The 26,112-nt window shown below is 34.5% G+C and overlaps 1 protein-coding gene and 1 long non-coding RNA gene across 3 annotated transcripts in view; one reads left to right on the plus strand and one right to left on the minus strand.

Moving 5' to 3' along the window:
• LOC106164374 (uncharacterized) overlaps positions 1-26,112 on the plus strand; it is a 629,853-nt gene that overhangs the window by 29,901 nt on the left and 573,840 nt on the right. The gene's annotated exons all lie outside the window — the stretch shown is intronic.
• LOC147762079 (uncharacterized) lies at positions 14,941-15,911 on the minus strand. Its single transcript, XR_015334015.1, has 3 exons — positions 15,808-15,911; positions 15,425-15,510; positions 14,941-15,044 (listed from the first exon to the last, which is right to left on the minus strand). It is a non-coding gene; the product is annotated as an uncharacterized LOC147762079 (long non-coding RNA).

Here is a 26,112-nt window from a genome sequence, read left to right on the forward strand (position 1 = left end):
GACAGATCACGATATTTCTCATATTTCCTACATCCATTTTCAATTAGATAACATACTACATTTACATGAAATCTGGGTTAAAATCCAAGGAACAGATCATGACATTTCTCATATTTCCTACATCCATTTTCAATGTCAAAAATCTTGTAAGAAATGTTTTCAACCTTATGAACATAAAATGTTCTAAATACGAGAAAATATCCCTAACTTCTGTATCATCTGGTCAATAGAAGGAAAGGTGCTGGTTAAAAAGAATTGCCGAAAACAGTTAAATTTGGAAAATAAAACAATTTTCAATCACATAAATGGTCCCATCATCTCTACCCAGAACCTGTATTTGTTCAACAGATTAATGGCAAAAATATCAGTAATTTTTCATGATAAAACGTGTTATATTTAACAGTGAAAGAACTATGTTCAGAGATAAGTAAAACACGAAAGTAGTTTCTTTTCCATCACATGAATGGTATTTTCATGTACAAAATCAGTTTTTCAAGAAGGGATTTTTCTCAAATGGAAATGAAATTTCTTAATTCTACATACTTCACTTTTGACACAAAATAATCGATCTTGATTCGTAAAATGACATCTCTTACTCAACAAGACAGCAAATTTCAAGAGACGATAATCCTTTTTCTCATCTGAACATTAAAAGAAAGGCACACAATGAGTATAAGTCGTTTCGTTTTTGATTTCAGTACATTAGAGAATGAGACTGAAGAATATACTCACACCGGTAAAAACAGAAATTAAGAAATAAACACTTGGCTTGTAGAATTTAACAGCGGTTTCGATTTCGATACCCAATATTACATAATTCTGAATATTGTAGAAAAACATGTTACTTTAAACCTAAGATCTAATAAACGGATATATTAGATCTTAGTTTAAACCGACATTAACTTTGTGTATTTTTGCGTACTTAATTCCTACTGAACTAGAATGTCACCTCCTGCTGTCTTGCTGAAGAATACCACAAATAGTACCATTTCACATGTGACAATCTTGAAAGTACGATTGTATAGAACATATTTCAGTACAATAAAGCAAGTTTTTAACTGATGACCATGCATTCTGATATATCATTACGTTTTAAATATGTTACATTTAATTCGTAAAAGGTCTCAATTTCGTGATGTTATATTGAAAAAAAAAAAAAAAACGTAAAAGACACCTTTGGATAGAGCCTTTTCGAATCCGTTCCAAACAGCATTTCGGGCTTTCAGCTTGCCCCCAATGTCTTGAAAGGTTGATCTTATAATATGTCACCCAGAAATCAATATAACTTCAATTTAGCTTACACATTTTAATGAAATGAAATATTAAATATTAATTTATGAAATCTTACCAATATTCGAAATGGAAGTGTATTACTATACCTCCTTAGTAGCCTACTTGAATTATGTTCTTTACTTCGGAAATGGAAGTTTGTTACTTTACCTACGTCATATTCTTTAATTCCACTACCAACCGTTCACTACATGTAAATATCAACATGCCAATAGCCAAACCCTCACAAGTCATTTCACAGCATTTTCCCCTCCTTGGCCATTTCTCACGGTAAACTTCCACTGACACTACTATTTCTACCGAAGAAGGTCAAAATACTGAACATGAAGTGCAACTGCATCTTCCTTTGTTTTATGAGACGTGATGAGATGAAGTGAAGGAGGAAATAAATGGTACGTGGGGGAAAAATATTGGGAAATGATCAAAACCACTCTTAAGCTTTTCAAAAATAAACCACAATTAACTTATCACCAAATGCCTAACATTGATTTCTTCAAACGTTATATTGATATGGCTGAAATTACGATATTCGTATACTTAATATCTAGGCCGCCTTCGCTCCACTTCCTGATCACTCAGCAATGAGGCAGTGATGTCTCCTTGCAGGCTGTCCATCCCATTACATTTATGGTAGGGGAGGTGGCAGGTTGAAGTGACCGCCTTTCCTTTTCAACTTTCACCAATATTTTACGGATCGAACTTCATTTGTACTTTACAACATTTAAAATACATTGGACGAGTTTGTGATCAGTACATTTCAAAAATGCCAGACGAAAACTAACTTCAGATCCTTATCAACCCCAAATTGAAACGACATTATGTAGGTCACTAGCTATCTTGATATGACTCAATAAGGTCCACTGATTTGAATATCTGAGCAGTTTTTGCTATGTTTGACCAAATAGACTTTACGATAGAGATTGCAGTGTTTTGATTCTGATGCCGTCTCAGCCATGATTGTGACGGACTCCACAAAATATCACCCCATTGTGTTAGTGAAGACATAATCGAGGCACAGAGGGGGGGATAAAATGTTCATAACGAAATTAACTAATAACCCATTGGAAATGACATTATGATATTTTAGTTTAAATTAGATGTCGACGAACCATTCAATAGAGAAAGTTGGATAAAATGGAAATATGTTGAAATAAAACGGCACAAATATTATGGGGGGAGGGTATGATGATGGTATAAAAGATTTGGGAGAGTCGGGGAAATAAAGTTTTGAGTGCGTTCGGGTGTTTACCGGTGTCCTTTAACTTTAACACACCAGGTTATACAAACTTTTACAACTTTTGTCTCTAAAAAAACTGTTCATATTTATTTATTTTTCTTATATAGTTCTAACTAAGGTATGTTTCATTTATAGTAATTCACAAAGATGGACTTTGAATTCAAAGATGACGTCTATTTAGAAAGAGCGCCATTACTAAAATCGCAACACTAGAAAATTAACTGGCAAAGCGTCAACGCTACGAAAGGAACTAAAATTAAAATAAGTTCCAGCAAATGTTATGCTGTTGTTATGCTAGAAAATCATCGTGACGTTATAATTTAGCGCTGATTAGCGCTTTACTCAATCAAATTCTTCCTCTGAAATGTTGCTCCAATGACTAAAAATGAAGCTTACACACTCGTCTATCATGCTTGAAATTGAAATTTCACAAAATTAAAAGAGAAAAAAATTATCGGCATTTTTCATTGAAATTAGCGTTTTTACACACAACTAACGCGACGCAACGTAATGGCGCGTGAAAAAACGACTTAAAATGTGACAGTGTGTGCCCTACTGTCAGTTACATATAGAACAGAATTTACGACAGAATTTACGTGAAGTCAAAGTTTGCTATTTTTGAACTACACAAACTGTCGGCGATTATTACATCAAGTATGTTTGCCGACTTGCACGAAATGTTGCACATTTTCATATATGCACTAGGGCCTATTTGTGCAATTATCCAGAATACATCAGAAAACATAAGACAGAAGTGCTAATGAATGAGATTTAGTGCTTCTGCCGAACTATCCCCATAGGTAATGGGATAAAAAGAACCGTACAGATTGCGGTTTGAAGGACAGAATGATAAGTTTTTTAATTAAAAAATGATTTTTTTTTTCGAAATGAGATATTTGGGACTTCACAAAGAAATCTCAACAATATTTCAAAAATGTTCCAGTAACATAGAAAGTTGGGCTAAGGACGTGAGTGTCACCTCTACCTGAGGTGTGCAAAAAGCCGAATACTCGATAAAAGCCACATAACGGAGAACGAAGACTGAAATATCGGAGCGCATATATTAACTTGTTTTAATTATTGATAAAAACAGGCTGTTAGTATGACCAATTTGTAAAACAGCCGATTAAATTCTTGAAACATTGAAAGACTTGAATTGGAATATAATAAAGTTCTTGATTTGCCGGTTTGATTTTTCTATATCATTAAATGTATAGTCAAACTATTTTCTTAGCAAACTGCTAACAACACATTTCTAACCGAGGCGTTACTTTCCAAAGTATAAAAAAAAAAAATTTGTGTGTGTGTGTGTGTGTGTGTGTGTGTGTGTCGGGGTGGGAGACCTACATGTAGGTCATGCGCGGGAATCTTTCTCTCTGGCAGTTGTCAATGTTGACAGGTATGTAATGGTCCGGGAGAATAGAGGAAGTTGACTTACAACAGTTTTAATGCTACAGTATTTGACCTCTATCTCAACATGATTGTGACGGTGTCCATGAATTTCATCATATTGTGCTAGTGAAGACAGCGATAAATGACAGGACGCTGATATGATCATTTATCTTATAATTTCTCCGGTGTGTCATTATAAAATGTTTCTAATGCTCGAAACATTTTGTCCTGAATGCACCTATTTCAAAAGTGTCCAAATGTCATGAATTTCATTTATATGAAAAAAGAGTACTATATAACAGTGATAACCGTACTTGAGGCCCTGCAGGCGATATATTTTTTCTCTGGGAATTCACGTCGAGACGTTGTCCAGGATCGAGAAGCTATTTCTTTCTAAGAAGCTAATTCCTTGTAAAATTTTACATATATATAATAACACGCTTTATATTAATGATCATGGGCCTATTTGATCAATACTTTCATCAAGCTTTATTATTTTCTTGCCTTAAAAATTCCAGTCCTGGGGGAATTTTTCCAGTGCGGACGGCTCCTACAATTTCTCTGTAGAATAAAAGAACTCTAACATCTTGTGATTGATAGATATCAATCAAAGCTGTCAAATTTGACAGTTTGAGTAAACATACGTCAATCACATCCATACCGCCAAAGAACTTTTATCCCCTGTGATTGATTGGTGTCAATCAAAGCTATCAAATTTGACAGTTTGATTGACGGTTAGTTAAACAAACGTCAATCACAATCATCCTGCAACGGAGCTTTTACTTCCTGTGATTGAGAGGTGCCAATCAAAGCTATTAAAAGTGGATGGCTTGATTGGCAGTTATATAAACAAACGTCAATCATCATACTGGTGATCAAGTATAGCTGTCGAACAATGAATACGCCGTAGAGAGCGCAATGTCCCCAGGATTATTTAAATAAGTAAATTAAAATATAGGCGAGAGGAGGTAAAAGAACTATTCCGACGTCAGCTTGTTGAGTGATTTAAGGTATACAATATATAAGAAACTAAAGACTTAATATGTTCATCATATTTTAGTCACATTCTGTTTATAATAATTGACTTTTGTGAAATTGCAGGTAGGAAATAATTTTCACCCTATTTGCAGTATTTTTCTTTTCATTATTTTCTTTTCTTATCTTTCTTTCATTCTTTTTTATTTATATATCTCCGCTTATTATTTATACATTTATTTAGTTTGTTAAATTTTTGTTTACTTGTTTGCTTGTTTCCAGAAATATGGTTTATATAATTAAGCACTACCAGATTTTTAATTACATTATTTCCCTTAGTCGTGCCATGAGTTCCGCACACCGCTGTGGTGAGACTGTGTGGAGTTGGTTGAGTTAGTGGCGTACACGATCACCAAGAACCTCTTCCCTGAAATTCTTGTGGAATTCGACATGCCAAGTGATCAGCTCGAGGCCGAGGTTAAATATGGCAAAATGGGTCGCTGCACTTGTACACAGCAACTCTATGGCATGGTGTGTGTTCACCCGTAAGAAAGAATAAGGGAATAAGGCACAGGATAATTACCCACAAGAGGAAAATAGATAAATAATAAATAAATTCACGATAATAAATTATGTTCGCAGTAATACATATGTTAAATCCCAGGTCAAAATAGATAATAATTAGAAGTATTAAAAACCACTTTTAAGATAATGTATTGGCCGTTTTTATACACACTTTGCTTTTCTGTGACAATATTTAATGGTTTCGTTTGTTGCGTCATTTCAGCTTTGTGCTTTGTGTAGTTGCTTAAAGTAAAAAGACATAGGGGAGACCGGGGCTAGTTGGACCCCGGGGTAAGTTGGCCCCCCGTCAATTTATGAAAAAGTAACTACGAGGTAAAAAAAATTGGCCACATACTCTTGCAAAGTGACCGTAGCCTACAATGCTAAGGAAGTGTCGGACGTTAAAAAATTTTACTTAAGCGGTGAGTCGAAATAAACGATTTTTGCACCTAAAAGTAATTTTGTTTTAGAGATTTAAAAATCTATTTTCATAGGCTTTTGATCAAATATAAGATATGTATAGGGCATCAAACTGAAGCTCATTGTTTCAAGATCCGCAGAGATGTATCATCTTTGCTCATTCTAGCACCATAAATGGCTACCATCCTTTAAAATAAATAATGTGCACCCGGGGCTAGTTGGCCCCCTTGACTCGGGGCAAGTTGGACCCTCATATTACCCACAAACCCTTGCGCGCAACGCTGTTTGAAATAAACAAGTTGGTGAAATTGACAAAGCTTGCCGGTGTCTATTACCGTCTGATTGATTTTTTAAATTTTCTCTCTGGTGTCTTTTTGAAAATTTATATTAGAAATATTCTGTTGATTGTAAGTTTTAAAAAGCAAATCCATTGGACTTTCCTTAGAAAAACATTTATTTTGCCTTAATTCATTGTAAGGGGATTCCCTTTGTATTTATAGTGTTACATGTGGCCCCAAGGGGATTTTCTACCCCTCCCTAGCTAGAGACCATTGTTGAAACAAAATCAATGGTTTAAAACTGAATTTGTCACTTTCTTTTAAAAAGTAAATTTATTATTCGTTTTTCATTCATTAAAAACATTCTTTATACCATTATTTATTTATTCTTAATTAAAACAAAACACATTTATTGATAGATATTTTGGTTCTTGCAACACATACCCCCCCCCCCCCCACAACAACGTGACGTACGGAAACCTCAATAAATCTGCCTCATTTGAACTGTTTATTCATCAAAGACTCTCAAAAATCAATTAAATAAATTAAAAATTTATAAAAATGTATTCCAAGGCGTTTACATGGGATATATACTTCATTTTCGTATAGGGGGGCCAACTTGCCCCGACCCTGGGGCCAACTTGCCCCATGGCGGGGCAAGTTGGCCCCCCTGACGTCAACTGCGTTTTTTGTCAAATTGTGAGCCACCTGGCATTATATTTGAAAAATAATGACGTTGCATACGTAGCTTAGTTCATGGGGCTTACTTTGAAACCGGTTTTGTTACTAACCCACTCCTAGTTGGCTCTACAAGGCCAAAAGTGTCTAACTGGGCCAACTAGCCCCGGTCTCCCCTACTCAGTTTCTACTCTATATTCGCATATTAGGATAACACAAATTTATGTTCACATTAAATGTCTTCATGTCTACCTTTTTTTTAATCATCAGCCTGTGATGTAAACAACGAAATTTAGAGAAAGCAGACGCGTTTATTATGAGTATCTCCATTCTTATGATTTCGGTTTAGAGATATTCTGTAAGTTATCATTCTTGCATAAGAAAGCACTCTTTCAGTCTGACCTTAAAAGTTTCCAAAACTAATAAATATATAAATAAATAAATAAATAAATAAATAAATAAAATAAAAAAAAAATAAATAAAAGTCATTTCCATTTACATCACACATACCTGACACTGTATTTCTTTATTTCTATATGATAAGGACAGTAGGCTGAGAAAAATATTTGCAGGGGCGGGGGGGGGGGGGATAGGAGTTTATTCCCCTCCCCACCCCGCCCTTACATTTTCAGCCACGTCAGTTCTTAGCGGAGAAGAGGATGATGGGCCCTGTTCATTTCTTTACGCCTTACATATTTATAAACAAGTTCTTGATATATTGCATCGAGGATCGAGACCCCAGTCAGTCGATGGCCAACTTCAAGTGAGTGATTTTTTCGTTTCCCCCAACCCCTTCTCCTACTCGGCGATTCAATGTTTGCACTGATGTCATATTTGCCTGCAGCTTGACAGACGAGACACTTACTTGGCATGGAACACCCCCTGACGTATTTTACTGATAAGGTTGGACCTAGAGAAGTGGTCAGGAACCCATTACAGAGAACGACTTCTCACTGTCCTTGTTCATCCCCTAGCACCAGGTTAAACATACTATATCTCATAACATTGGTTTATAGTCATGTTATTCAATTGATGTTTTCATTCTTACAAAATCATTTGAATGTGGACAGAAATTTGGCTATTTTACAGAAAGAGCTTATATTGTTATTATGGTGACGATGTGGTAAGTGTGCTTCTAAATGAAATTAGCTAGAGGATTACGTGGGCTTCATTGCGGCAGTTGCCCCTCTCCCAAAATCTGGGCTTCATGAATATTTGAAGACAATGCACAAAATGATGATTTAGACTAAAACGAATGACGGGAAAAGGACAACAATAAGCAGAAATTTCGGTATCTTTTATTATTACTTTTAGTGTTGGTGTTTTATTGTAGAAAGTGCCCTCACCAATCTTTTATTGCTTTATTCGTTTTTTTATCAACGTATTATGATGGGCCCGGGAATGTTCAAGTTGGAGCATTGATACAAGATCTGTAAAAGAAAATGGCATGAAGAAGTTCTAGAAAAAAAGGTGTCTGGCGACACCAGTACGCACTTTACATTTTTCTGTGGGAACAATTCATATTTTTTTCACGAGGAGGGCGCCGTCATCCATCAAGAGAAGACCGGGTGAGGATGATACAGCACTGTTGGACCTATTCATCTGTTCTGGTTTACCTCTTGCCTGTAGTAAAACGATTTAGTTAAAGCATGGGCAAAATTATTAATTATGACCAAGGTTAAAGCTCAAGTTAGGATTTATGAATTAATTAAAATTAATTAATTAAAATTTCTTTATCCGCGTCAATATAACCGTCGTCTCCAGTATTGATTTCGCCAGCAATGAAATCCGGTAGAATAATACCGAGAGCTCAGTCTCATGTAAAAGTAATGATAAATAAAACAATCGCCATTTTATTCTATTAAATAATCTATTTTTGAGAAAGTCTGATACATGCATTATTGTTTTATATTTACTTCGTCTCTGTGTAACAGCAGCAGAAGTCTTTAAAGAAGTCCTTAAAGCATTGTGTACCCATTGGCTGATTTGTAGCTACCTACAGGGCTGTCTACTTGTTGTATACCAGTAGTATTAACCTTTTTCATCTTTTGCGGAAATACAAAGTGCGCATGACAGGAACCGCGCGCCACAGGGGTCATGGTGGTCCTCTGCTGTTTCCAGCATGGCAATGCTAGGTGAAGATGATGTACAAGGTGCGCATATAAAAAGGTCGTATGAAGCGTGCATTGCTTTCTGTCAAACTAAAAAGGTGGCTGAAGCGCAGAAATGCGTAAACTGTAGGCAAAAAACAGCTATTTGGACGGAGAATCAAGCAATTAAATATTTTCTTTCTCAGTTTAAATACGATGCGCTTTACAACTAGACTTCACCTAAGCGTCCGAGCCTTGGCTGTACTTTCAATAGTGATGACGAACTAAAGCTTCGGAGTTCTTTTAAATGCTTCCAATAATAAAGATATGCGAAAGAGATTTTTTTTTTTTTTATATAAAATCAAAATAGCCAGTAGACTCGTACACAGCTTTCAAGAGTGTGGACAGGTGCGCAGGCCTACGTCTTCACAATTTTGTACATGTATATATGCAAGCTGTGGCGATATAACCTCATGTACCGGCAGTGTCAATTCATTACGATTTTTATGTCTTGTTTGAAGGATATCTTAGGAGATTTTTAAAGTGATAAAATGAAAAGATTTCCTGCATTGTTTGACTCGTAGCTACTGTGTGTACAGGTAAAACTGACACGCAGATCGTTCGTCGGTGAACTGATTAAATCGATTGGTACCTGATAAGGCATCAGGTGTTACTTGTTCAATTGTTCGGTAAGGCGGGCGGCCACAACTACGACCTTTCCTCTGTAATTAAAACCTTTTAAGTGTTAAATAGGTGAGACAGGAATTCTCGACTCTTTCCCAGACGATAATTAAAGTTTACCGTGTCTTACTCTAGTATATGTACAAAATTTACGACAGGTAAAAAATGTCAGCCTTTCGGTCTGACAAGTATGAAAATTTTTTCAAACTGAAACAAAAACAAAATTATAGCAAGAGGCCAAATTATTTGATTTTTAAATGTTTTCATGCGTATTTTCATCGTTTTCAATCACAGACAATTCAATCATTCAAATAAAGTGTTTCCCACACATTTCATACTTTTCAACTATCTAAGACAGTTAAATATACGTAGGCCTACTTTAATACTAAGCATATTTGTATTACTTTACAAATACGTTGTTGGATTATGTTTATTATCCATTTTGTCTTTACCATACATGTATTATGTACGTGTAGCTTACAGAAAGGCTTTTCTGCATTTTTTTGTATTTTCCAATTCTCTTGTCATTGAGTTCAGAAATAAATAACTTTTTATTTCGCCGATAACGCGTTCAACAAGAGCCGATGTACTTTCTTCTTCGTATGTCTCTGTTGATCTTGATAATATGAGCCCCGTTTGTACAAATCAGTCATACGTATGCGGGACTGAATACATAATAATAAAAATTTTATTAACGTCTCACGTTAAAAAAAATAGAACCCACCCTGCTAAGGGTTATTAGAGACTAAAACCTGTGATGGGCCTACAACATTTAAAATGATCACTTATCAATAAAACACACACAAAAAGGATATAACATACAAAACTTTTCAAACCTTCTCTTTGTTGTTACACAAAAAGTCGTGAAAGTTCTTGAATTTTTTGTTAGTAGAATCTCCGTGTTAAACTTCACAGCTTTTACTTTCTTTTTCCATAATCTCATGCTTGAAGTCTTTTCTTAATTTTTAGGCCCCGGCCTATTCTTCAATTTTTTCTTCAAATCTTTATAATGTTTTTTTTTTCTCGCATTTTTCACCCCCGAGTTCTATTTGCCGATAGTTCGTTATATCCGTTGTTTAACTAAGCATTTCTGTTTTTTATAAAAGCACCGTTGATCTCCTAATATTATAGTTTTTCTTCCCGCTTTCGAAATGTTCAGCGCAAACGCGGTGCCCTGCTTTTGATCCAAACCTACTATATTTTCCTTTCTTTCTACCATATTTTTCATTCTAACGGGTTTGTTGGGAACTTATTAAACCTCATGTGTCGATCTTGCTTACTGTTATTGTAGTAGCGTGATAAAAAGCACGTAAACCCAGCCATGGTTTTTAGCACCGCTGTAAGTGTTTCGACGTAGCAGGGCTCCCCTTCCCACAATGCAATTTCAATTTCCGGAAAAGATGAAAAAGGCTAATTCTTTTGTCATTAATGAGCAGATATGAAGTACAATGGTTGGACCAGCTCAAGATTCAATTCCTTATTATCTGTATAAAAAGTAACACTGTTTCGTAATAAAATAAATATTTTTGGATTGATTAACATTAACCCGCCCGTAATGTAAACGTATTCGCCGTAGCCCGTAGCCACTTACGATGCAAAACAAAATTAAAAAAAAAAAACGCACGAAAAATCGTTTACGATTTCATCGCACAGTACGCTTTTCAAATGTAATCTAGGCATGAGAATTAAAAATGTGTAACCTAATAACAGAAATAAAATGAAAATACACTACTCCGGTGGATATGAGTTATAACTTTTTTGGTGTTTTTGATATGATGATTCTGCTGCTGCATCTAGCGTATTTCGATACAAAAACAGTTACGGATGCCTTCAGTGTAGTATAGATATACCGCCTCGTATCAAATCCTGTCGAAAGAAACAGCAAAAGTTTTGGAGTGATATATCAATCATATTTGTTTCTTTTTGTGTTAACTTATTTTTGCGTAGTATTCTACTAGTTTTTTTTTCGAACATTCATAATTTTAATGATTTAAAAATCATGCTTACATTTTTACAGGGCTATCACAAAGTACACATAGACAGAAACACTTATAAAATAAAAGTCATCAAGGGGTGTTTCGTCAAGTCTTACGTGTAGCCGAAATATCGAAAAGACCTTCTTCCTCTACATGTAGATTACCTGTATCTAGACAAGCACATATACACCTGTATTTAAATAAATAAACATATTCTGTACATCAGCGAGTTTCCTAGACAGAGAAATTTAAGTAGAGCAGACAGGTTTATAAAGTATATATATGTATGGAATATGATATTTGTTTGTTTAATCATAGACAACGTAACAACTTGACTTTGTTTAAAAAATTAAGTAGGTAAAAAATCCAAATGTTGTGAGAATAATGACTCAAGACTTCACTTGTTGCTTATATTAAACTTTATTTACAACAAACAGGCCTGTTTTCCGCACTTAAACAGTAAGAGAAGACTAAAAAACACATTTTGACACAATCCAAAAATTTAATTGTCTAATGTAAAATGTAATTTTGACACAAGTCAAGGCGGTTTTGAGGGTGATTTACATGTGTATCACGAACATAATTAAAAAGCGCGTAGTCGGATGATTATCAATTTATACAAATGTAAGTTGTCTGAAAATTTCCCCGTGAACCACCACGACGAGTGACCAAGAAGATTTGAAACTTTGAAATCTTTTTACTTCTGAATATTTTGATTTTTATGCCTTGTTTTCGCTTAAAAAAAAAGAGAAAGAAAATATCCCAATAAAAGCCACTCTTGTCGAACCAGATAAATAGAAATGCAGTCAAAATTTTAATGGAAGCCTTAGACACGCATATTTTTACATCATAATCATAACCTAATATCTTAAGTGTGCGATTTTCACCCATAAGCTGGGACGTCTGCAGTGCATCTCTGAGGCGCGTTTACTATCTATTTTTCACTTGTGGAATGATTGTGTTAGTGCAGAAAATTTCTTTCACACCAGATGACAACTGAAAACTTTAATAAGATTTTTTAAGCATCATTAATTATCATTAAGATCATCATCATTACAAATCTCTGATATGAACATTACTTCCGGCCAGTCTTATATTACTTCAAGGAACCTAATTTGCATATAAGAGAAAAAATGATTTTTTTTCTGATTTTGGCTTGTTTCCAATTTTTTCATTACTTTCAAAAAGTAATGTCCCCTTAAGCTCACAAATCGGAACACTTTTGAGTCATATGCACTGATCGTAAATTGTGTAATTAGAAATAAATTTTTTTATATCACTGACGTGTATCACGTTTTCACTCCACAGCCATAAAACTCGTTGATTGCTGCATGGGTATAAAAGTAGGTCAATTGCCTGTATAAAATTGCCATACGATTATTGAATTTTTAGTATGGACCGTTTTACGGGGGAGACAGAAGTGGAAAATGTATCAAGATGCCAGCAAAATATTTCGGTTGCATAGGGTTGGTGAAAGGCAGAGTATATTGAGAACTTTTAAAGAAAAGAGTTAAACTAGCCCACATCTCCAGCTTCAACACGTAGAACTTTATACATGCCACGGTCCCTCTCTATTTCATCTGACTCTCCCTAAAATTTTTCAGACCGCGTTAACTGTTCAGCTCCCGGGAACCGCGAAGCATCCAGCGTGGTGGCAGACGCTGAGCTCTGCAGACGGCACATTGCATTCACACAAATGGGGGTAAAGGTTTTCTGGGGAAATGCTGTATTTTATTACATCTGACGAATTACATGAAACTTGACTTTTTTAAATTTTATATTGACTAAGTGTAATACAAGACACTGATATTTCTTCTCAAAATTGACAGAATAAAGAAACGCAAAAGGACATAACCTATCTCCCCTTACATGGCATATCCTATCCGTGAACTTGATTTACTTTAGTTTTCACACTCCTACACACGCTGAGTTTGTATGGTATCAGTAGATATTGTATTGTGTGTGTGTGTGTGGGGGGGGGGGGGGGGAAGAATTTTGATTATACTATAGTGTTATGGTCTTACTCATGTTATATTTTATACAATAGATCATTTTATTTTAAAGGATAGACCTGAACTGAGAGCGTTGGTAAAGTTTTTGGGACGAGAAAAGTAAAGAAATGTAGCTACTTCGAGCACATATTTCAAAGCATACTGTGTGTAAAAGAGATAAAAATATCGTACCGCAGCAGGGTGTTTTAAAAGATTTTAAATCCTTTAATCATTTTGAAAAATGACAGAAAAGGAATTGTGTTAAAAAAAGAAAAGTTGCCGCTATTTACAGTGTGATAATACATGTAACATGGCTATAGCAATAGTACAACTAAGATAAGATAAAGTAAGAATTTATTCAGCCAATAAAAATATTTAGATATAAATATCGGCAATTGTTATCCTTTGAGAGATAAAACTAAGATAAAACACTGGACAATAAAAAAAAATATGAACTAGGCCTAAAAGTGGAATTAAAGAGAGACAAAGTCAGAAGTCTACTATTGCTGGATAAAAAATTAAAAAAGAGAACTTCCTGGGTGGGTGGGATCCCCACAATTCATTTTGTTGTTTTGTCCATTCTGTCTTTCAAGATATCATCCAGTTGGGAGAGATCTCTCTCAATTATTTTACCGGTGGCGCTAATAACGTTGGGGTGTTTTCCCCGTTCCTCTACCGTAGCTACCAGATGCATTAAACATAAAATACTCTCAATATTACACGTATTTAAAAGTTAATTAAAACGGGCTCATTATCTGTAAAAGTTGCAAGTGATCTAGAAAGCCGTTTTTGTCTAAAGCAAGTTTACTTTTCAAGTGAATTCCTAGGAGTTTTAACTATAGGCCTATATCTATTGTATTAAAAAATGAAAATACTGGAATATAAAACCGAAAGTGTTGTCCCTAATTGAACCGTATGGTAGGGTGCATGTGTGCGAGTATGAGTGTTTTTGTATGTATTTGAATAAAGTTAAAAGTTTGTACCATGTATTGTTTATTTCTTTGGTTTAATAGAAAAATATTGAAAAAAGAATTTGATAAAAAAATTAATTAAAAGAGTCCCACTGGGTATTTTGTGACCAGTTAAAGCCACTTTTTATTTCCCTGAGATGCGTGAAATGTCCATATTATTTAGCATGATCCATGAAGCACCTCATTCCTGTGGCTCGTAAATGCGGCTTTTTGTTCTTTGCCCTTCGTGAAATAAAGTCTTGTAATTTTCAGGATTTTCAACTAGCATTGTCAGTGGGGTTATGCATAAAGTTTTGTTTACTGTGATTTGTAAATTAATGATTTTATTTCCCGTCAATTGTGATCACCCCACCCTAGTGGTACCCTCAATTAAGAAAAGAAAGAAAAACAAAACTCATTTGATTACAAAAATTTAATATCTTATTGAAAAATTAAGAGAATGACATTTTGCAGGTTTTAACTGGCTTCTACAGAGGCAATGATAGTTCTGCATTGACGACCCTGAAAAATAAAAGTTGAAAATATTAAAATATTATTCAGTTAAAATGTGTATTCAGTTACATGTAGTGTAAATAGATGTTGACAGTAACTCTACAACAACCAGCTCCTGGCTGCTATGATATAATTACTGCTTTCATGTACAGTTTTACCAGCTGTTTGATATAGTTTTCCTCTTAAAAAACTGAAAGCTTACTTAGTTATGATACATCAAAACAAAGAGACAAACAAAAAGATCTTCTCTGTAAATGTATAATAAATCCATTCTAAACTAAAAATACTGTTGACTTTTCTTCATTTCTTAATGTCTGAAGTGTTTAGAATTATTTAATAATAATAATAATAATAATAATAATGATAATTATTATAATAATAATAATAACCATTTATGTTCGTGCCCTCCGTCTGAAGCAAGACGTGAACAGATTCAATACCCTCCTCCACCTAGATGGGCGGCTATTCTTTGGAGCTAAAATGTATAATACAATATTACTTACTAAGAGGCAAAAGTATAAAATGTTCAATAAGTCAGTGCAACATCATATTTCATGTATGAAGCTTCAATGAAACACTTTTACCAGTATTTGGAATAAACAAAATTGCCAAGTATCATTTTAATCTGGCCAAAAGCACAAACTGTGTTGGCACAACATAAGGAGTGTGTGTGTGTTTGTGTGTGTGTGTGTGCGTGCGTGTACATGCACAAGCACATTCCATCAGTGTAATAAATATTGACCCTACTATTCTATTGACCCAACTGTCTTACCTCTCTCCTTCACGTCTGCTTTCACAGTTGTTGTGTCATTGATACTGACTGAAGAAAAACAGGAAAACAAATTAAACATTTCATACCTGTGCACAACAAGAATTCAATACATTATTTAACATAGTCGAAAACCCATTCAAAGATTTAGATCACTGAACAGTGAATTTGAACTCAGTGTTTGTGCATGAGAGTCTCCCCCCTAAAGTCCATCTGTGTGTGTTTACATTTTTAAGTGTATTAAATGAATTCCCATTAAATTGTCCTAAACTTATTGTCTTACCTTTTTCTTTGATGCCCTCAGCATCTGACACACTCTTTGTGTCTTTGATATTGGCTAAAGAAAAAATGATATCAAATAAAAACTTAACATTCCATATCTGTGCATGTTCAGATAGGATTCAGTATTACAATTTATGGAAGACACATTCAAATATTTAAATGACTTAAAAATAAATGATCTTCTTAAGTATGCTAAAGATTTTGCTGGAGCAACATGCTTGTGGTGTGTATGTGCGTGTATGTGTGTTTGTTAGAGTATGTGTGTGTGCATGCATGTTTCATAAGTATATTAAAAGTCATAACTATTTTACTGAGATTCCTGTCTTACCTATCTGCTTAATACTTAGGGTCTTTACAAGTGTTACTTTGTTCTTGTCTTTCAGTATGGTATCAAGTGAAAGGACAGAATTGAATTTTCAAACAACACTATGGGTGTATTCCCAGAGATTTAGATCAATCCAGGGATTAAAATTTAGATCAACCTAACTCCCTGGGGGTTCATGATAAATTGCAGTCAGACGAGCGTGCACCAAAGTTAATTAACCCCTTACAGCTTTTAGTAGGCGGGGCAGTCAGACGCTTAAGCCAGCCAAGCTGACAGTAATCTAGTGAGACTCCCCACAGGGATAGATCGATCTAAAAATCTATGGAAATGGGGTGTATGTGTTCAATCTTTACACAGCAAAAGCATTAATTTTTCAGAAGATAAAGTATCTCCTTAAGTCTGTCAAAGGCCAGACTTTGCTTGTGCAACATGCATGCAAGTACAGTACCTTTTGGTGTGTGTGAATGTGTGTGTGTGTGTGTGTGTGTGTGTGTGTGTACATGCACAATCACATGTCATCAGTGTCATAAATTGATACCTGTTCTATTGACCTATTCTATTCTATCTTACCTCTCTCCTTCACGAGCTCTGTCACAGTAGTTGTTGTGTCTTTGACATCAACTGAAGGAAAAAATGGAACACAAATTCAACATTCCATGCCCATGCACAACAAGGATTCAATACCATAGTCAAAGATGTATTCAAAGATTTAGATCACTGAACAGGGAATAAAAACACAATGTTTGTAAGGGGCGGGTCTTGAGAGATTTTCTGACAGTCTTGCAAATTATATTTGTTGATCCATCCTCCATTGTGGACTGTCTTCTGACAAAAAATTAAATCCCCATCAATGTAAACTTCTAACCATCTTGCGGAAGACCCAGAAGACAGCCTCAATTTGCCCCTGTTTGTGTCTGAAAGCCTGTTTGTGTGTGTGTAAATTTTTTAAGTGTGTTAAATGAACACCTGTTAAATTGACCTTACTGTCTTACCTCTCTCCTCGCTGCCCTCAGCATCTGACACACTCTTTGTGTCTTTGATATCAGCTAAAGAAAAAAATGATATTTTAATAATATTTTATAATTTAAAAATACAAACTTAACATTCCATATCTGTGCATGTTCAAAAAGGATTCAGTAGGCCCATTACACTTTGATGAAGACACATTCAAAGATTTAACTAACTTAAAAATAAATAAATTATCTTCATAAGTATGCTAAAAAATAGACTTTGCATAAGCAACATGCTTGTGGTGTGTAAGTGCATGTGTATGTGTGTTTGTTAGTGTATGTGTGTGTGCAAGTATATTAAAATTCATAATGTTATTATTGGACAAAGAAAAAGAGGAAGGCCAGTCAAACGATTGAATAAAGCAATGGTGTGGACTTACCACTTGTGTGGACTTCAGGCTTGTACATGTAGTCCCACTCTGGAATAAGATGGCACATTTATTTATTATTTACAAGTTATGATATACACTAAAATAAAGTCTTTAATGTATTTGACAATATTAAAGGACCATTTCATCATTTTTCTACAGTTTTTTTTATAGGATAGTGAGATCAAGTAATCTTTTATTTCCAAATGTTGTACATGACAGATTTAAAAGGTTACGAGAATTACGAGTTCAAGCACCTTTTATTTCATGTCCAGTTCTCCCCAAGTACAGGTCACTTCCATGCTGTCCTTAGTGGTCACCTGGAGGCACCTGTTCCTAAAGGGTTCAGGCTCCCATGTCCAGCCAGACCCAGTGTGGTAAGGCTGAATAAATTTAAAGAATGAATGAATGAATGAAAAAACAAACAAATAAATAACTTAAAGATATGTTAATGTCTAAACTGAAAAATAAAATGTTTACTAATATATGCAATCACTGATAAATCAAATACACTAGAAGAAAGGAATGAAAGTTTTAATAAGTACTTAAATGTATCAGACTTTAAATTTTCTTTTTCAATTTTAAAGAAAATCATTTTTACCTGAGATCATTATTTTTGTAAAAAAAAAAAAAAGTCTCATACTTACATTTTGTGGCTTAATGAATTTCCATTCTATATTTGAGCCCTTGGGCAGGAGAAACTCTGCCCTGAGGGATGGGACCCCCATATCAGTGAACCTTGACAGGTTCACACCTTTCTGGGGGTCCCATCCCCCGAGGGCAGTTCCCCTGCCCACCACTTTGGCCTTTAAATAGTTGTTTGTTAAGAAAACTCTTACAGTGGCCTTTGCTGTTCAAAGTAAAATAGAAAGAAATACTATCAATATATAGTTTTTGATATTAACATTACAGACATTCAAACTGATCACTTAATTAATGTAAATAAAGAATAGGATATCTTACTTTCTTATTATGAACAAAATAAATTTTTTTTATCTATATAACAACAAAAAATTGCAAGAGTAGTTTTAGGCCTGTTGTACTATAAAATACATACAGTCTGATTATACAAACAGTGAAACACGCACACAACTTACGAGCACACTGTTCTTCTTTATTTATTTCATTTTCCATATCAGCTATCATCTGCAATATAAATTAAAGTAAATTAAAGTAATTTAAATAATTTTTTATGTTGCTTTTTCCAGCAGGAGAATATTTGCTCATAAAGAAGTGAGAAGATAATCCCAGCCGCCCAAAGGTCTGAACGCGTTATTCCGTCTTAAACAAAGCAAGTCGACAAAGCAGGTAACTACTGGTACATTCTCAGCTCCCAATGGGTGCCTTTTTTATGACAGCGGCTTGTACACATGTATCCTGTTTATTAAAGTTATCTGACAAGAAACAAGTGGTTTTTAAGAGAACTAACCCCGACCAGGAAAGAAAATGTATATTTGCTAGGCACTGTCGACCTCCCTTGACTTCAATTTTCCTGATTGCAATTTCGATTACATACCGTCCTTGATATTATAATCTGAAATAAAATGCTCGCATAAAGTATTTGATTTTAAAAAGTTGATCTAAAGTGTTAGCATTCGGATTACAAAATTATTTAAGTGTGGATGCATTGGAATAAAGAAATTGGTAGAATCATCCTCAAGAGGTTTTTAATAAGCACATGTAGCAATTAAATCCTGAATTTATATCACATACCTACAAAATACGCAAAATAATGTATAACTTAGAAAGTAAAAAACCGATCAAGATTATTATTAATATTATGTATTTCACTTTGTCAATTCCTTAGATATTATTATGAATTTAGTTTAATTTATTTCATTTTACATTTAATTTCAGTGCCTCGTAACAACCGTCTACGATGAAATTGGACGCACTCCCAGCAAAGACATCAGATTCGTGAACGCCAGCGCCCGCACCCATGTCAACGTTGTCTTGCGTGTCGAAGTTTGTCGTATAGTTTTAACTTGCAGTTTAAGTTAAAACTTGCAGGGTTGACATTTGATTTGGTTGGAAATGTAATATTTGTTTTGGTTTGCAATATTCTGCATTAAAACATGTATCGAATGAAGTACAGCGTGCAACAAATGTTTTATTCATGAACCTTCTGATAAAAGGGACCAAATCCAAGCGTCAACCCTGCACGTCGCTGGTTTATTATTATACATATGTAAATAAGTTGTAGTACAGCACTCTATCCGCACACGATGTTTTTATTGTGATTTAATTTTTTGTTCATACCCACCAGTTCTCGAACCGGAAACGACACTTTTTAAGTTATCTTAAAACAAAAATGTGCCTTGCTTAAGTGTTCTATGAAAATAAAATTAATAGTTGTAAAATTATCATAAAGTGATGTGCAGGTAGAGCACTGAGACAGTACGACCGGTTTAATGTTTGATTGTCAAATTTTGTGTGTGGGCAAATATGTAATAAGATACGAAAATGCATGTTTATCCATATTAAATCGGTTACAAACATTGATTTTAATGAAGTTAGCTTTAGAAATAAATAGGTAGCAACTTCATTACGTAAAATGCCTACAGGAATTTTATTGTGGGTTCAATGGAAGAAATGAACGAGATGTAAATTTACAATAAACTGTAAACGCTGAAATCCAATTATGACACTTAAGAATTAACGGCAAAATGAAATTGTAAAAAGTGCTCAAGTTATTGCAGAATTGCCCACACGTATTAAAACGGTTCTTTCTAAAATTGTGAATATGCGGTTATGGCGCATGGTAAGAATAAACTTCCTTTGGTTCCCGGTGTTTTGATATACTAGTAGTATGTCTGATCAGTGATAGACCCATAGTTTTATTGCGGGGAGGGGGTAGAAATGTTCGTTTTCAGAATATCAAACCACGGGTTGGGTTAGTTTTTTCTGCAATTAATAAGTTTTTGTTATTAAAGAAGGGAAATTAACATTATACCTTCCTTACAAAGCGTAAATACTCACAAAAGAAACTGTGATTAGTAGAAAGTGTTTCCTTTTGGGTCAATTGAAATGTACATGTAGAACTGGCATTTATCGCATCTTTTACAAGTTGAAATTTTGAAAAATCCGAAACTTAAGTTATCGCAAAGCTCTGATTTGGGGGTAATGGGTATTTCCTAGTAATTAAAGAAACTTGGTCAGTTAATCGCCTAAAAAAACTTTTTCTTTTGTGATTTTTTTTTTTTTTTTTTTTTTTTTTTTTTTTTTTTTTTTTGTCTAATCAAACATGAAAAAACAAAAAAAATATAAGAAAAAAGACACTTTGGTAAAAGTAGAAGATAATGTTATATAGAGATATTCACGGAAATATTAATGTTCGGAGCCGAGATTTAATTACTGTACCCCGCAGGGACGACGTGTGGGGAGGTAAGAATAAACTTCCTTGGGTTCCCGGTATTTTGATATACTAGTAGTATGTCTGATCAGTGATAGACCCATAGTTTTATTGCTGGGAGGGGGTAGAAATGTTCGTTTTCAGAAAATCAAGTCAGGGGTTGGGTTAGTTTTTTTGGCAATTAATAAGTTTTTGTTATTAAAGAAGGGAAATTAACTTTATACCTTCATTACAAAGCGGAAATACTCACAAAGAGAAACTGTGATTAGCAGAAAGTGTTTCCTTATGCGTCAATTAAAATGTACATGTAGAACTGGCATCTATCGAATCTTTTACAAGTTGAAATTTTGACAAATCTGAAACTAAAGTTGTCGCAAAGTTCTGATTTGGGGGAAATAGGTATTTCCTAGTAATTAAAGAAGCTTGGTCAGTTAATCGCCTAATTTTTTTTCTAATCAAACATGAAAAAACAAAAAAAAAAATTTAAAAAATGACACTTTGATTGATTAGAGTAAAAGATTTCCACAAAATTGGAAGGTCAGTGTTTGACTTAATGTTGATCTTGTACTTGGTACTTTCTTAATTCTATATTTCGATCGGGATCAAGGAGTGATTGAGAACAAAAGGCCTGATTAGGTGCCAGTCCTGCACGTGCTGTTGGGTTATTTTTGCTGAGTGTTTCTGAATCACTGAACACAAGTGACCGTAGAGTTATTTTAAGTAAACTTGTTTTTGCACAACCTTTTTAATTTTGTTTACATAATATTGTTCTTAAAATGACTATTGACTGGGATAAGGTTGTAAACTGACCATGTCTTCATGCTGTTCTTGATTCGCACGGCGCATAAATTTGTTCCTATTTTAAGATTTAAAGAGAAGAAAAACATATTTATTTATCTATGAGAAAGCATTCATTAAATTTACAGAACTGAATAATGTTTGACTGCTGTTTGGTGTTTTGTGTAATCATCAGCATGGGGACATACAGTTAGCTGTGGGGTCATGAGTGTGTTCCCGCGTGCGGGGAGAACGCTTACATGAGATCGTAATCATTCTGAATTTTCTATACTGTTACCACCCTTGAATTTGGATAAAAATGTCCCTCGGTGAAATATTGGATCAGTCACAAGACAAATACTCCAATTTCAACTTTGAACGATTGCTGTAAAATACATCGTCAAATCTTCAACTTTCTCTTTTAACTCTGGACAAAAACCTGAGAATTTCATGTTCTGGTCAGTATTATGTCGTCTTGTATGCAGTGTTCTTGAACACTTTAGAACCAAAATGATTGATCTTGAGCGACAATATTCAAAATGCATAGAATCTCCCACACATTTAGTTGTAGATAGTTGTATTTAAGATTAATTTATATCTCAAATTGCGCAGTCGTTATGAAAATTACTTTTTATGTAAAGCCAAAACGTAATGTTCGGATTTTGAATACATCTGTATGGTGTAGTTGTTTGTATTTGTTATAATGAATGTACATAAAAGTTGTAGTAGATGATGTGCAAAATGTCACATGTTTATTCTTGACTTTCTTTTCTTCAGCTCGACTTGAACCTTAGGTTTTCAACTCCTAGCTCACCCTTTTCTACTTCTTAGTCTGTCGCCTTACCTACTGAGCCACCGTCTCAGTTCGCGTTTTTCCTCATTCGTATGATCCTCTTATAGTAGTTTGAATTGTTTATTTGGGTTTATTTTTGCAAAAGGTAATTTGCTGGGACCTAGAAGCGCCAGGAATCGAACTGGGGACCTTCTGTCTCAGAGGCAAGCGCATTACCTACTCCTCTAAGTGTTCCCACCCACCCTCCCCGTGTAGACTTTCTTCTTATAGTAAGCAAAGAAAAATTCTAATAGCACCCCTTTGTAATTCCAAAGTGCCCGAGCCAGAAATCGAACCCCAACCCCAGGCTTTCACTGAGCCATGTAGCCATCAGTAAAACACTAAGACATTTTGTATATTCAATAAGTGTTTTATTAAGAGCAATACAAATTGCTTTTATGTATTCAAATATTTATGAAACATATATCTGTAAAATATCATCGTCTTCAGTCTTTTTATTACGACAAGTTAAAAAGCGTTTAGTATTTAAAAGAATATCATGATATTATAGTATAATATTATGATGTCTGCATTTAAATTCACTTGCAGGTGTAAAAAATATATTCGACTTGACAAATAAACTATTTACCACACTAATGGTCTTATGTTTGTTCTTAATGACAAAAACAAAATATTTCAACTTCTTCAATAAAAAAAAACACAGTGGTGGATCTAGTCTCCGCCCTCCCCGAGGAGAGAGACCCATTCTGGACTCGCATGATCAAGTTCTCAAAATACTCCATCTCGCTCCAAATGTCAACATCTGACCCCTTTAAAATGTCCTGCATCTGCCATTGTGTTTTTTTTTCTATATAATAATGACAATTATGAGATTTTTATTAAATGCTCTGTTTAAAATTGCACGCTTTTTTCAGTCAAACTCTTATTGTTGGGAGCTTAAAAACGGATACGCACTCTCGTTATGTTTGGCAAAAAAAATGTCAAAAGTCCTACATAAAAAATATATATATACAACGTTTATACTAACAGCTATTGACAAACTGGAAAGACTAATGAACATTAGATAGAAAATGAATATGAAATAAAAAAAATTCCTTGCAAAAACTACTTAGAGAACAAACTACATGTTCACTTATGAAATTTGGGTTAAAATCCAATGGACAGATCACGGTATTTCTCATATTTCCTATAGTCTACTACATCCATTTTCAATTAGAAAACAAACTACATTTACATAAAATCTGGGTTAAAATCCAAGGGACAGATCACGATTTTTCTCATATTTCCTACATCTATCTTCAATTCGAAAAAAACCCTTCTGAACATAAATTCGAATATACATCAATAATTTCTGCTTCATCTGGTCGATAGAATGATGCTGTTAAGACAGAATTGCCGAAAACAGTTAAATTTGGAAAATAAAGCAATTTTCATTCCCATAAATGTATTTGTTCAACAGATTAATGGCAAAAACATATATTTCAGGATAAAACGTGTACATATTTTACATTGTACGGACTACGTTCAGAGATAAGTAAAACACGAAAATAGTGTCTTTTCCATCATATGATGGTATTTACATGTACGAAATCAGCTTTTCAAGAAGGGATTTTTCTCAAATAGAAATGAAATTTCTTAATTCTACATACTTCACCTGAGACACAAAATAATCTATCTTGATTCGTAAAATGGCATCTCTTACTCAACAAGACAGCAAATACTCAAATTTCAAGAGACGATAATCCTTTTTTCCCTTCTGAACATTGAAAGAAAGACACACAATGAGCGTAAGTCGTCTCATTTTTGATTTCAGTACATTTGGAGAATGAGACCGAAGTTTACTAAAAATAGAAATTAAGAAGTAGACACCGGACTTGTAGAATTTATAAATGGATTCGATAATGTGTTCATTGGTGATTTAGGTGAAATTGTTGAATATTACAAAAAAATATTTGGCTTTAAACCGACATAAAATTTGTGTATTTTTGCGTACTTTATTCCCATTCAAACTAGAAAGTCGCTCCCTGCTGTCTTGCTGAAGAATACCACATGTACTACCATTTCACAAATGTCACGTGTGACAATCTTGACACTACGATAGTATACAACATACATCAATACAATAAAGCAAGTTTTTAACTGATGACCATGCTTTCTGATATATCATTACGTTTTAAATATGTTACATTTAATTCGTAAAAGACTTCAAATTCGTGATGTTATACTAAGAAAAAACACGTAAAAGACAGACACCTTTGGACAAAGCCTTTCCAAATGAGCATTTCGCCCCTTATGTCTTGAAAGATTGATCTTATAATATGTCACGCAGAAATCAATACAACTTCAATTTAGCTCTCACATTTTAATGAAATGAAATCTTATATATTAATTTATGAAATCTTGCCAATATTCGAAATGGAAGTATTGCTGTATACTGCTATAACTCCTTAATACTTGAATTATGTTCTTTACTTCGGAAATGGACGTTTGTTACTATACTTTGATCAAAGTCTATAATTCCACTACCAACCGCTCACTACCGGGTACGTGTAAATATCAATATGTCAATAGCCAGACTCTCACAAGTCATTTCACAGCATTTTCCCCTCCTTGGCCATTTCTCACGCTAAACTTCGACTGCCACGACTATTTCTACCGACGAAGTTCAAAATACTGAACATGAAGTGCAAATGCATTTTCCTTTGTTTTATGAGACGTGATGAGATGAAGTGAAGGAGGAAATAAATGGTACGTGGGGAAAATGTTGGGAAATGTTCAAAACCACTTTTAAGCAAACGGGCGTCAAAAAACTTTTCAAAAATAAATCACAATTAAATAATCACCATATACCTAACATTGATTTCTTCAAACATTATTCTGATATGGCTGAAATTACGATATTCGTATACTCAGGGGGTGGAAACGCGCTACTTATATGATTATGACGAGCCTAACCGTCAGCACCGGATATTAGTTTGTGACCTTGAGGGGCTATTAGGCTTGGTCTTTGCGGCACGCACGAACAGTAGTCGATCTACCACACCTGGGTCTTTTGTTTTTGACAACTGTTCACTCGTCAAGGAGGTGCTTGTTCAAGACTACAGACTGATATCTACTAGTACTACCAGTGGCTTCATTAGTAACGTTCCCACAATACATGGTTTTCTGTCTGTGCGTACATACCCTGAATTTGGTTAGCCTCACTGACGAGAACAATGGACGTTTCTTACCCCTCTCTAGGATTACCCCTGGTATACTTAATATCTAAGCCGCCTTCGGTCCACTTCCTGATCACTCAGCACTGAGGCAGTGACGTCTCCTTCCAGGCTGTCCATCCCATTACATTCATGGTAGGGGGAGGTGGCAGGCTGAAGTGACCGCCTTTCCTTTTCAACTCTCAC

The sequence above is a fragment of the Lingula anatina genome, chromosome 4 (genome assembly GCF_051362555.1).
Source record: "Lingula anatina isolate TDL-2025a chromosome 4, LinAna3.0, whole genome shotgun sequence".
NCBI lineage: Eukaryota > Metazoa > Brachiopoda > Lingulata > Lingulida > Lingulidae > Lingula > Lingula anatina.